Source organism: Camelus dromedarius, chromosome 21 (genome assembly GCF_036321535.1).
Source record: "Camelus dromedarius isolate mCamDro1 chromosome 21, mCamDro1.pat, whole genome shotgun sequence".
NCBI classification, from domain to species: domain Eukaryota; kingdom Metazoa; phylum Chordata; class Mammalia; order Artiodactyla; family Camelidae; genus Camelus; species Camelus dromedarius.
In genome coordinates this window covers 19,517,325-19,531,173 of record NC_087456.1, presented here as the reverse complement: position 1 = coordinate 19,531,173, position 13,849 = coordinate 19,517,325, and the positions used below count along the sequence as shown (strand labels likewise).

General features: G+C 38.8%; 1 protein-coding gene across 2 annotated transcripts in view; it reads left to right on the top strand.

Moving 5' to 3' along the window:
- SMYD3 (SET and MYND domain containing 3) overlaps positions 1 to 13,849 on the top strand; it is a 558,077-nt gene that overhangs the window by 322,909 nt on the left and 221,319 nt on the right. The window lies entirely within an intron of this gene.

Sequence of the window (13,849 nt, the reverse complement as noted above, 5' to 3'; positions counted from 1 at the left end):
CATAGAACAATACACATTTTTTATTTTACAGTTCTGGAAGTCAGAAGTCCAAAATTGATCTCAGTGGACTAAAATCAAAGTGCCAGCAGGGCTGTGTTCCTTCTGGAGGTCCTGAGGGAAAATCTACTTCCTTGTATCTCTAGCTTCTAGAGACTGCCTGTGTTTCTAAACTCATGGCTCCCATTGTCAAAGCCAGCAATGTCAGGCTGTCCTAGCCATTTCTCTTGTTCTTTCTTTTCTGCCTCCTGCATTTATAAGGACCCTTGTGATAATACTGGGACCAGCAAGATTACCCAGGATAATCTCCCTGTTTCAGGGTCAGCTGATTAGCACCTGTAATTCCATCGGCAACCTTAATTCTCTTTGCCACATCGTATAGTCACTGTTTCTGGGGATTTGGATTTGGACATCTTTGGGGGACCTTTATTTTTCCTACAGCTGAACTTTAAAGATACTGCTCCACTGTCTTCTATCCTCTACAGTTTCTGAGGAGAACTCAAATAATTTGTATGTAATATGATTTTTCTCTGGCTGCTTCAAGTTTTTTTTATTCTGTTTGTTTTTTACCACCAGATCAAGTATACCTAAATGTGTTTTTTGGGATGCTTATCTGACTAATGGCTTGCTGAACTTCTTGAATATGTATTTTTTTTCTTTTGGCAAATTTAGTAGTTTTTGGTCATTTTATTTTCAAGTAACTTTTTCTGCCCTGTTCCTTTTTCTCTCTTTCTACTCTTTCTCTGGGACTCCAATTACACATATGTTAAACCTTCTGATATTTCCTCATAAGTCTTTGAGGCTTTTTAAAGTTTTTCAGTCTTAGTCTCTGTGTTCTTTAGGTTGGATGATTTCACTGACTTTTTTCTATTATCTACCACCTGCTGTTAAGCTACTCCAAAAATTTTTATTACAGATATTGATGTTTTTAATTTTAGAATTTTTATTTGATTCTTTCTGGTTTAAAAAAAAAAACTTGTGGTATTTCCAATTAGTTCACTTATTACAAGCATATTTATCCTTTCTTTCCTTCAGCAGAGTTGTGAAACCTGACTAAAAATATTCTTATCTAGTTATTCCAACATCTGCATCATCTTGGATTGGTCTCCACTGATTGCATTTTCCCTTGAGACTGGATCATCTATTCCTCTTTCTTCACATGTGTAGTAATTTTGGGTTTTATCCTGAATATTTTAAGTATTTTATAGGATTATAGATTCTGTTATTTTCCTCTGAAGAATATTGAATTTTATTTTAGGAAGCTATTCAGTTGGCTGAACTCATGCTACAAACTTTGTTACCTCTGTGAAAGGGAGCCTTTAGTTCCTTTGACCTTATCTGGGCTGCTTAGCATCTGCTTGATGCAAGTGGATTTCAGGGATCAACCAGAGATTCCGGTGGAGTTTATGCAGTAAATTTAGGGTTTCCCTTCTGTGGCTCTCATTGAGGTATTCTCACTTTCTTCCGTTTCTTCAAGTTTCAGTTGCCCAGCTGGCACAGACCTTCCTTCAGCCAAAAAGCCTTAAAAACAAGAAACTCACCAAGTGTTGTTCATTTATTTCAAATGTTGACTTCTCTGTAGTTTCTGCCTACTTTTCATCACTCTCCACTACCTTCAGATAGTTGTCTTTTATACTTTATCCAGAGTTTATAGTTGTTATATTTGGGAGGGTTGGTGTGATAGAAGCTACTTCATTACCAGAAGCCTTATTATACCTTTTAATAACTGTTGCTTCTTATATATATTTACAGCTTTTTTGGCAATCCAGTAAGAAAGGAAGGTAATTTTTCTTCTGTTTTTGCTTGCAGAATGTATTCTATTCAGATGTACTCTGACTCTCAGAAGTATCAGAGTAAATTCTTGGGAGGTACAGACTCACTTCTTAATTTGGTGTGATCCTATCTAGTCCTCTGGTATTAAGGACCTAAGCCATGATCAACTTGCCAGTCATTACACATGATTTCTTCTTTGGAATTTGTGCCTGAGATGTGGGTTTCACTAGGTTGAACGTTAATAGAGCCATATGCTGTAGGAACTTCTACAGCATCTACCTTAGTGCTTTTCTTTACCTTTAGATGCTGGGCTTTTCTCAATACTCAGTAGTCACAACTTATAATTAATTACAGTGAGGTATAAATCATCTGAAATTTTAAAATTAATTTTGATTGCAAAAATAGTATATAAACACAATCATTTTATTTAAATAATCCATACAAAGCTTAACTCCCCCTTGGTCATTGTCATCAATCCCCATTTCGTCTCCTCCTGCCTGTCCTGTCCACCTTCCCAATTGCTAACATTTTGGCGTGTGACCTCCACTATTAAACACACACACACACACACACACACACACACACCCACACACACACACCCCTACACATCCACCCCCCATAAGAAAAATAGAGAATTTGTGCTATTTTGATAAGTAGCATTACATTATGTGTGTATATGTGTGTGTGTATATATATATATATATAAATTCATATTTTTACTTACCAATATGCCTTAGATATGTTTCCATGTTAACTACATACAGATCTACCACATTTGATATTCTATATTCCAGTGTTTCTATAGATAGAGTTCATTTACCCTGTTGTAATCTCCTTAGGAAACCCTTCAACTAGTATTCTTAATTGAACCAGTGAAGCCTCATTGTTTTGGAGCCTTCTTACTTGAAAGTTGTGATGATTAGCCCAAGAATAGAATTAAAATTTATGATTGCCAATTAATAACTTAAAAATTTTTTTTCTAAGAGATAAATAGCTTTTAAACTGTTTTGAAATGTGCCAATTACACATAAATTTCTATCTGTTTCATTATCTAACAAAGTAGTAGCTTGTTCTGCTAACTCTATACATTTTAAAGCAATAAAAGGTACATGCCATTAAAATAATTCCACAGTCAGACTTGTCACTAATTAGGACTCTGCCTTTGTGGAGTTAAACAAAATCACTAACTTCTCATTGTATCCCACTACCTTACTTGGTTCTGTTACTCTCTGATTGGCATTCTGACAGACCAGTGGGTAAGGACTTGACCTGGGTGAGGAGTACTCTTCTTGGGCCCGATCCCTGGGGAGTTAGGGAAAGGGAAGAAAGACAGAAACTTTTTCTTCTGGTGCTCTAATAGCCTAAAACTTCTTCTTCTTCTTCTTCTTTTTTTTTTTTTTTTCCCCCATTTTGGGTATCATTTTCAAAAGATATGGAAATGAATAAAGGGTGTGTCAGAGAACTAATAATTTAAAGCACATTATCTTAAAATGGATACATTTATAAAGTTTCCTACAGATTGCTACAGAAATACCCAGATGTATTTCTGGCTGAATACCAAGAAAGTGTAATTGGACCTGATCAATATTAAATACTACTTTCTCATTCTCCTTCTTTAAGAATTTAACTTGCTTGTGGCATCTTTTCTAATCTTGTACAAAGGAGGTGGATGTTAAGGACAGGGAGGAGAAGGGCCTGAGACACAGGCTGTTGCCACACACATAGGAACTGCCGGTTCCCACATTGCTGGTTTTCTGGGTCTCTTTGGTTTTTGTGAATTTAAGTTCATCTCAGCCTTCAAGTAGATTAGGAAGGGGAGGGTGAGCATATTTCAAAGCAAGGGTCCTCCCTCTGAGGACAGATTCAGGCCTGAGAAGTGACCACCACATCAGTGGGTATACTTTGTTGAAGGAGAGGGAAGTGATGTGTTATAACTCACTTCTCATCACAAGGCTACACAGAGTGAGGATGTGGGAGGCATGATGGAGTCTGAGGCTGTCCCCTATCCAGGGCCGGCCCAGAGCTGTTTCCAAGTGGAATTCAGCCTTAGCAGGTAGCTGAAGTGGTGAGAGAACGCCACTGCCTTGGATTCAGGAATGAGCCTGCAGAGAATGCTGAATTCTTGCTCAGAAGCAGCAAAGCAGTGCTACATACTTTTGGGGTTGGATAGAGTTGAGTTTTTAAGCTGCCTAATGAAAAGCTTGAGGTGGTATCTTTGGGGATTACAAATGCCATCTTTCTCTTTTATGTTGGCCTTGTTTCTAGATTATGTTTATTTATTTGGCTCATTAACATTAAAATAATTATGAAAATAATATATGCATTTAGGAACTTGTCTTATGTTTAATTCCTGACCACATCTTTGTCTTTAAGTGCTTTGCATGGTTTATTTGCAAAAACAAACACAGTGCATCATTGTAGGTTAGCAGATTAACATCTGTAGAGAGACCTCTTTTCAAGATCTTTATCTAATTTTGGAGCATAATTACCATAATAATATTCTTTTGTTTTATGTGAAATGTGTTGGATATTAATGTTGAGTTGAAGGTATCTGGCATGAAGCTTTCCTTACACAGAAGCAAATTTTCATACCGCTAGCAAATTATCATAGTTTGTTTTCTTTTATTTGGTTTAGACTTCTGTTTCAAATTTTTTCTTTACATGGCCAGAACAAGATGAAGCAGCTACAGTGTCATCCTTAAGAGCACAAGGTCCGGAGCCAGACCACTTGCTTAGCATTCTGCCATTGGGCAAGTAACTTATCACCTCTGTGTCTCTGTTGCAGTATCTGAAAAATGGAGATAACCATCCAGTGATGCTCTGTGTAGCTGATGACCACCATCTTATTTTCAGATGGGAGCTGCCTTGTTTCCAGTTTAGACATATCCTAGTCAGTGATTCTTCTTCTTCCCATGCTGGTTTTGCTGTTTTATTTTTGAGTAGGGAGATCACCTTTTCATTTGCTTTTTAGGCAGAGGCAATGGGACGAACCATTACACATTAGACACTGGCCCTCTCCCTGCTGGAGCTATTATGTAGGGTGATTCTGGATGGATGACTTTGCAAAGTTTATGGCTGTTACACCTATAAAACTGATTCCTTACCAAGGGCCATTCACACCGTTTCCACAGCAAGGAGATGCTTTGATTTGTTACTAATGAGTAGTATTAATTATTGTGGTTTTCATTAGCGTAACAGTAGCAAATGCTTGTGTAGTTCATTACTACTGACAGTATGCTTCTGTACATTGTTATACTCTTGGTAGAGATGAGGAAAGTGGGACTGGCAGAGGGGGACTGTCCCTTCTGCTCTTGTTCTTCCCCACCTTTCACGTCCCCTCCCAATCATATCCTCCTCCTGAGCAGTGCATTGATCTGCACGGACATACTAAGCTTAAGCGTTTAGTTTGTTTTATTACTACTTTTGATTTTTCTTTTTCAGTTGTTTGTATCATCAGAACACACAGGTTTCATTATGAGGAAGAGAATTAGGAAACATTGATTTGAAAGAAGCAAATTGTACCCCTTTAATAAAGGCAAAGTGACATGACAGCTTTTTAACCTGTTGGATGTTCTTTTTTTTGCTGACCTGTGGTTTCATTTCCAGTGTCTAGACTTAGTAGCCTGGATGTAAACATCGTCTGGAACTGATTTCACACTAAACATTTCTCTCTGAGCCTGGTTTCCAGGTGGCTCCTTCCTCCAACCACACCTCCAGATGAAAATCACTTCATTAAGCAAGAAAGAGTTCACTATCCTTAATTGCTTTTCTGAATCATCACATACGTTGGACTCACTTATACTGAGAATTGACTATCCAATTGCAAACCACAAATTCATTCTCACAGCCCCTCTGCACAGTCTCCTGTTCCCCCAGACAGGATCTTGCTGAGGACCATTTGCTCCTTTTCCAGCAGCACCAGCGTGGTCGGCACTGGAGCCTGTGGCCTTTGTAACTGTGTGGTTTTGCTGCCACATGATGCTGACTGAGCCAGACCTCTGCTGGGCGTGGTCCACACACAGTAACATGCATTGAAAAGCTCCAGTGTGTCTCCAGGATGCTGTTATGCATATGCTTTTCATTCAAAAAAAATTAGTAGATTTAAATCAAGTTATTTATTGCATTATGTGTCAAGTGAAAAGAATCTTTCTTGTTAGATTCACATCCAGAAGTAAATTGTCCTTAGTTACAGTATTTCCTTGGAGAGCCCCAAGGCTGTGGGCCCTGGGAGGGCATTACTGAGTGGAGGAGTAGCTGTTATTTGTACCAGGAGGCACAAGTCTGCTGACCAGCATTAAGAATTTGAAGAACTTCTGCAGTCAGATAGTTCAGCTCAAAATTGTGTGCTAATTAAGAACAAAACTGTGCTCCCCCACTGGCTGTCTGTGTATAGACAAATATGGAGGAGATAGGAAAAAACAGTTGTGGCATTAGAGCTTGTTGTGTTTCAGCACTGATAATAGGGTTTAGTTTAGCTTATCACTGACAATACTCATGATCCTTGTGACATGTGCAGTTCCCCCAGTTCTTCTAACTCTATCTTAATTGAACTGTGCTGTCTCCAAATGGTTGTAATAGTGATCTCAAAATGACTCTACCAGCTCTTATTCCCCAGAACTTTTACTTTTATTGACTCTCTCTCTCTATAAGTTTACTAATTCAAAGAAAGATGATTCCAAATAAAGTTTTACATTCTGCCATTCCCTCCTCCCCTCCCACACTTTAATTATAAAACCACTCTCACAGCAGATAGTAAACCTTAAATATTTTAACATTGTCCCCAGCAGGGAGACAGCAACATATAAAGCAGCATGCAATTATACTAAAAGATTTATTTGTCTCTGACCCAGGAAGCCCTGCACCAGTGCTTTAAGATGATAAAGTCTGCCCTTCCCACCCTGAGGGAGCTGATGAATTAGCATAAATACCTGTGAGTAGGTTAAGTACCCGCAGTGTGACAGATAACCAAATAAGGAACTTTTAAACAATTAACAAGGATTTTAAAACATTGGTCTATCAGATGTTCTAGGAAAAATGTTTGCTTGTAAATTTAGAATTTAGCTCAAATTTTATTAAGCAGCTTAAACAACAATGTCTGCTTTTCCCCTCTAAGTCATGGTTCATTGTTAAATTCATTCATAAGTTGGTTTCAGTTTGTGCTTATTTAGAAGTTGTTATAATTTTGGACATAAACTGGCTAAAACTTACCTTTTCACTCTTTGTAAATAAATGATTTGCAGGATATAAAGGAGTAATGTAAAACATCTTAAAAGATTGATTTTTTTAAAAAAAATTTTTATTGAGATAACATTGGTTTATAACATTATGTGTTTCATGTATGCATTCTGTTTCTACTTCTGTTATATACTACCCTGTGCTCCTCACCAAAATTTTAGTTTCCGTCTGTCACCATACTAAAAGACTGATTGTTAGCTGACATTAAAGAATAGTTTTCAGATGCTTTCTAAAATGTCTTGTTTATACCCAAATTGCTGAGAAGTGAATTACAAATCTATTAACTCATTGAAATTAAACCTCCTAGGATGTCCACTAAGCCACCGTTGATTAGCTCAGTTTGAATTACTGCCTTTGTACTTGAGATAAATTAAACTGAATTGCTTTAAAAATTCAAATCTGTAATTAATTCAGAAAGAGTTTTCATCCAGTAATTAAAACTAGCCAGATTTAATATTAAATTTAGATATTTTTATGGTGGCGAGCCTTGAGTCTTCTTTAGAGTTTTTCTTTTTTTGCCCCCTCCAACTCTGCGTGTCCTCCCTCTCTGCTTCCTTTTCTTTATAGTTATTTGTTAGGAATTTTATAAAGCAAAATAATGAAAATTATCTTGTTGTTTGTTTATAAAACAAAAGCAGATATAAAGGAGGAAAAAAAATTTGGAAAATGTCTGCTGCCTGTAATAGTTAGGTATCCTTGTAATAATGAAAAAAAGAGGATGGGGAAGGAACAGAATGAGTTCGCTCTTTAAAGTTCCTTGAGGGCAAGTACTGTACCTTAATTATACTGAATCCCACTCCGATACTCAACATAATGTTTTACTAAGGATGTTGTCAAGGAAAGCTTGTCAAGGGGGTGGAAATTAACAGGGCTTTGAGCACATTCTCACATTTGAGGTGCTAATAATTTCTGGTGTGAATTTGGTGATAACAGTGTTTCACTATTTAATATTAATTTGATTTTTCTGCCTGGTTTTTGAACCAGAGTTCCGTTTAGAGGTGATGAAACAAATTAAGAGGATTGCGTATTTATACACAGTAGAATCTGAAGCGGGTTTTCTCATAGTACACTTGAAAATAGCCTCATATATAAATCTAGGATTGCGAAGTAGACACATTGTGGGATGAACACTCCTTTCCCGTCAAAGTTACTTCATTGATTTGCCATAGCATTCCATTAAATAGTGAGCATCTCAAGTAAATTTAAATTTTGATTCTGTTTACACAACTCATTTCGCACACAGCTTTTCAGCAGGGCATCGACTGAATGAAGCAAGGTGCACATCTGGACTCACTTTTTTGAATTTGTTCCTAAATCCTGTGAGGAAACTATGGGCACACCTGCGTTTGCCTTTTGTCAGACTGGCTTAATTGCCTGCAGGTGAGCTGAGCTGAAGACCCAGGAAGAAAATATTTCCTTTTGTAAGATGTGCTTTCTGTTACTTTGGATTCAGCTAGGAATGGGTCACTGAGAAACATCTCTAGAGAAAAATGGGATAGTGTTGTCCTATCCCTGGGATTTATGCGTATTTATTTATATTCTGCCTTGTTCCAGAAAGATCTCAAGTTAAAAAAAAAACAAAAACAAACCAACAACAAGATAAAGTATCAGTGAGGTAATCAGGATAAGAGGTTAAGGAAGGAGAATAAGTTGAAAGCAGGTTTGGGATGAGTATACTAATTCCATGCTCTGAGGACCTACACAGTCACAAGAGGTGGACCATACATTTGCATGTTAGCTTTTGAACAAAGCCAGTGCAAAGGGGAGAACGTGAATAATGCAACACTCCCCGTGTCTAAACGAAGCTGAGTCCTCACCCAGAGGCTGAGAGATAAAGCTGACCTCAGGAGAACCCTGCTACCATGGTGACACTCGGTCAGTTAACAAATACTTCTTAAACCTGCACAGTCTGTCAGTTACCACACCGGACGCTGGGGGTGCTCAGACCATACCCTTCAGGAACTCACAGTTAGTGTGTGGGGATAAGTCAGTAAAATAGACCTGGAAATTGCGGTGCAGTGTATTAATTCCATGGAGGGGAGGAAGCCCCAGGTATCATGCATGACACTTAGTTCAGACTAGGAGAGGGAGCATATCTGGGGAGGGTGTCTGGAGGAGTTAATGCCTCAGCTAAGTTCTAAGGAATATGTGCTTCTTAACCCTGGCAAAAGTAGAAAATGTTCAGGGAGACAGGGCAAGTAGCCTGTACAAAGTGACAAAGGCAGGGGAACGTGATGCCTCCTGAGAATCATATTATGTATTTGTTTAGTATGACTGGAACAGAGGGTGCAAAAGGGAGAAAGTCTTGAGAAATGAGAGAACTGGGGCATATGAGAAAAGGCTCTGCGATGCTGTGCTCAGGAGATTGAGGGCAGTGAGATGAAGACATCAGGGTCTTAATCACGGGAAGACCCTGTGGCAGATGGAGTGGAGCACCGGCAGGGAACTAGATGGGAGTGACTGCAGGGATTCAAGTAAGAAATGACAGAGGTCTGGACCAAGTAGTGACAGGATGGAGAGAAGGGGCTGGATGCAAGAGTTACTAAGAAGCAAAATTCATGGGTTTGACCTTCGACAGGTGAGAGACAGTGAGAAAGAAGTAGGAAGTGAGGTTACTCTTTGGTTTTGGGCATGGTCACTGTGCAGAAGAGAGCTGCTAACACAGCAGGGCTGAGCTGCTGAACTTGGAAAGGCCTGCTTGCAAAGTTGGTCCTCGGCTGACACCTGGGCACTTAGATTTCAGGCAGGTTTTCCCTAGGTCTAATAAGAGTGGCTGAACTGGCTAAGCTGTTTGTACAAACACTATGGTTTATGCTGAGCTCCTGCCGTCTTTCTGGGAGTCTGAAATTAGAGGCTGCCTGGATGAGCAACCCCAGTGAAAACCCTGGGCACTGAGTCTCTCCAGCTTCCCTGGTTGACAAGATTTCACACGTGTTACCACCATTCTGTGCTGGAGGAATTAAGCACCTCCTGCGTGACTCCACTAGGAGAGGACCCTTGCAAGCTTGCACTTGGTTGGTTTCCCCTAGACTTCACCCCATGTGCCTTTTCCTGCTGCTGATTTTGCTTGGAAGTTTTTCACTGTAATAAGTCACAGCCTTGAGTATGACTGTGCTGAGTCTTGTGAGTCCTTCCTGCGCATCAAAACCAGGGATGTTCTTGGCTTCCTCCTGACACAGTCATCTCTTGATAGAGTGGTACCTCTCACAGAGATAAATTACACAAAAGGAGTAGCAGGTTTGGAGGTGTGGGAGCAGTGATAAGTTCTACTGTAAGTTTTCCAGTTTGGTTCTTAAATTCCTTTATTAGAGTTATTTTGAGCTAGTCATTTAGTTACTGAGTAGGTGCTGCCTATTTCAAAATTAATTTATCAGAAGAATTAATTTGTTTCAGCATACCTTTCATTCATTGATTTATCTAGGAAATATTTGTGGAAAACCTCATTGAATGTTTGGAACTCGTTAGACGTTTTATAAGCCGTGATGGTTCTTTGGAATATGGGTCAAGTGTTCAAAGAAGTTATTACTTCACTGGGAAAATAAGATATTTGCCTTTGAAAAATAAGATAGCATCCATTTCAGAAGGGAAACACTGAAATATTTCAAAATGTAAATATTTTGTCATTGAGAGAAACAGTCCCTTCGGTGTTCCTCTGTTAGTTAGTGGTCCAGGGCACTAGTGTAGGAGACTGGGAAAATTGTACCTGGTTCAGAATGGACACACCACCTATCAGATTCATCATCCTTGAGCAGTATTTCTCCTCTTCTGATGTCACAATATATTGAAAACTAAGACTTCTCACTGGCCGAGGAGTTGTGTAGTGGTAGTCACTTTAGGTAAGTGCCCTATATTCAGCATGACGTTTTCGGGGTACTCCAATAGATTTTTGTTTTTGAAGGGAGATCAGATCACCCTCAGATGATGGACAAAAAGGACCCCTCAATGAATGACCAACCTCTATCTCAGGGAATATTCTTCACGTGGTTTTTTTCACTTCTGAGCAAAGTATGCTGAGGGCCTTCCTGTTACCACTGAGTCAGTGATGTGAAACACCTGTAGATGAATTAAGGGTCTTTCCTGATTCAGTCTTGGATTTACGACGTCAGAGCAGCACCGCTCCTTTCTGAGGCAGCGCCCATCCTTGTGATAGAGCCAGTCTGTTGAGATGAGCCTCATTTTATTGCAAATAGATCAAAAGGTAATAGTCACACCACTATTTCTGGGTTTTTGTTTGTTTGTTTGTTTTTGTGTGTATGTGTGTGTATTTACTAAATATAACATTATAAACCACTTGTTTTGTAGTGGTAATGTGGACTGCCACACGTTTGGTCCAGCAGAGCATGAATCGGCACATTTTTTCTGGTTGATGTCTATTTTCTGAAACACTTCTGTGGTACCCAATTCCCTACTTATATGTCTTCTTGCAGCTATTTCCCTGTTATTTTACCATTAAGCATTTAAAAGAGTTTAAGACATCTGTTTCTAGTGAGGGTGGGTACCTGAATAAAATCAGGATTATGTTAGAAATGAAAAAGAAGGAGTGGATGTTGGGTAGGTGACAGTAATGTACACTAAGCCGATGAGTATTCCCAGCAGGGGTAAGAGTGACTGCTTCCCCAGGCTTCTGATTGCCTGGCCTAGCAAAGCAGTGAGAAGATAAAGTGGGCCTGGGTGTCTTCCTTGGTGGGAACTGAGTGTGTCAGAGCTCAGATCCAGGACTCATTCTGCAAATGGGAACACCAACAACTAAAACGTCATTAAAATTGACGGGTCGGAAACATGTTGCTTAAAGAAACTCTTTTTAAGCAATATATTTAGTGATCTCTGGAGTAGCTCCATTTGCTAGTCCTGCCAAATTTGAAATTATAAGAAGTATTTTGCTCTGTCTTCTCTATTTTAACTTTCATGATAAGATTTGTGTGTCCTATTTCCAACATAAATGGATTTTTTCTTAACAAATATTGCTAGCGTTTAGGCTTTTACCAGTTTAAGCTGGCTTCTGCAAACAAGAAACATTTCTTCTTCATTGGGTCTCCTGAATTTCAGAAAATGAACAAATACTATGCCACATAATAAATGTCTTGTCTGCCTTCTTCCTGAAGTTTCTTGTAAAAGTTTCAGACCTTTGAAAAGCAGAGGAGCAGTTGTTTTTCTTAAATCCATCTATCCCTCAGCCTCCGGTCTAAAGTTACTTCTTATAACTTCTGAGAGATACTGTTTTTAGTTTTGGTTCCCAGGACTATGCAACATTCTGAGATGACAAGGTTCGGCTCAACGTACCTACTTAAAAAATATGAGTAAAAGGCTTCTAATTCTGGCGTCATAGCAGGAAATGGAACATCTCCAGTTGGTCAGATATCTGTTCAGTTTTAAGCACAATGAATTTACTTCTAATTTCAAAGCTCTCCTATTATTATAGAATATTTAAAAATCATTTTAATTTAAATAGTTTTTTTGGTTGTTCTTTATTTTTCTAAGTGACTGTCTTTTTTTACCCCTGACTCTGCTGCTTTGGACACCGAGCAGCATCATGCCACCTGATTAGCATACACATCAAACCCAAAGGATCTGTTGCCTATCTCATTTACTTTTACCACAAGTGAATTTGGCGTCCGTTAGAAGTGCAGGATTTGAGTAGGCAAAGGGTACCTTTGTTAACTCTAAGAAACATTGCCTATACATTGTTTTTACTACACTAAAAGTCTTTTTCGTACTACATGACTTTGAAATTTTCCATCAGTATTTTACTGTTTCCTCAATAAAAATGGTCTTGCTTTTGTGAGCTACTACAATTTGAGTTCTGTGAAACAGCAAAGTGTTTTTACATGGCCCTTTTACTTGGCTGTAAAAAGACTTCCTCAAGCTTCCTCACACTAGCTTTTTGAAAGAAATCTTCCAAGTGTTTGAGAAAGAGTAGAAGTTTTATTTCCCTAGAAAGAGAAAGGCAGGGAAAAGACCCAATTCTGCCAAAGAGAAATGAATCATTTATTCTTTCATAAGGTAATGTGCTGCTTTAGGTTACTGACTGGGCTTTGCTTCTGTCATTCATAGTTTCCATCATACATTTTTAATGCAAAAACTTTATCTAAAGAATAGTCGCACATTAGAAGAGAGGGAGGGAGGGGTGGAGGAAAACATCAGTGAATCTAAACCACCACCTAAGAAGTTCCCTTTTTCTTTTTCGTTTTACCTGTGACTCTGTACTTTCTGTACCTAGGTGTTACAGGTGGAGTTACGGAAGAAGAAGAAGGCTGATAGTTATTGAGAGTTTATGATGTCCTCAATGTTATGTGAAATGTGTCACATCCATTATTTATTTTAATCATCACAAAAGCTCTCTGTGGTAGATACTATTATAGTCTCCATTTTTGCCTTTTGAGAAAATTGAAGGAAGAAGAGATCACAGATCATAGCACCAGGATTGCGATCTAAGAAGTGCAGCCCTGGGGTTTGTGCTCTTAACCTCTAGGTTTAGGTGTTGACCTATGTAAGGAGCAGTTGTTAAAGACCAAAGTTTTGCACACTTTACAAGAAGTTTTAAAATGTGAACAGAAGTCCCTGTTTTCCACACTTTTTTTTTTTTTTTGGATTGACAACGCACAATTGTCCTGGCTTTCCATCTTATCACTGCCCGTCCTGTATGTAGGATGCCTCTAGGGCATCATCTCCACTCATCATGGGCCTGGTGAGATCACAGAGAGGGAGAAAACCTGAGCAGTGCACGTCTGCCAAGACTTTGAATCACAGACAGTGATGGCAAATTGGGCTCTACCGTTTACTCTCTAAGTGATAAATTACTTGACCATGCCAAACCTTAGTTTCCTCCTCTGTAAACCTGCAGTAC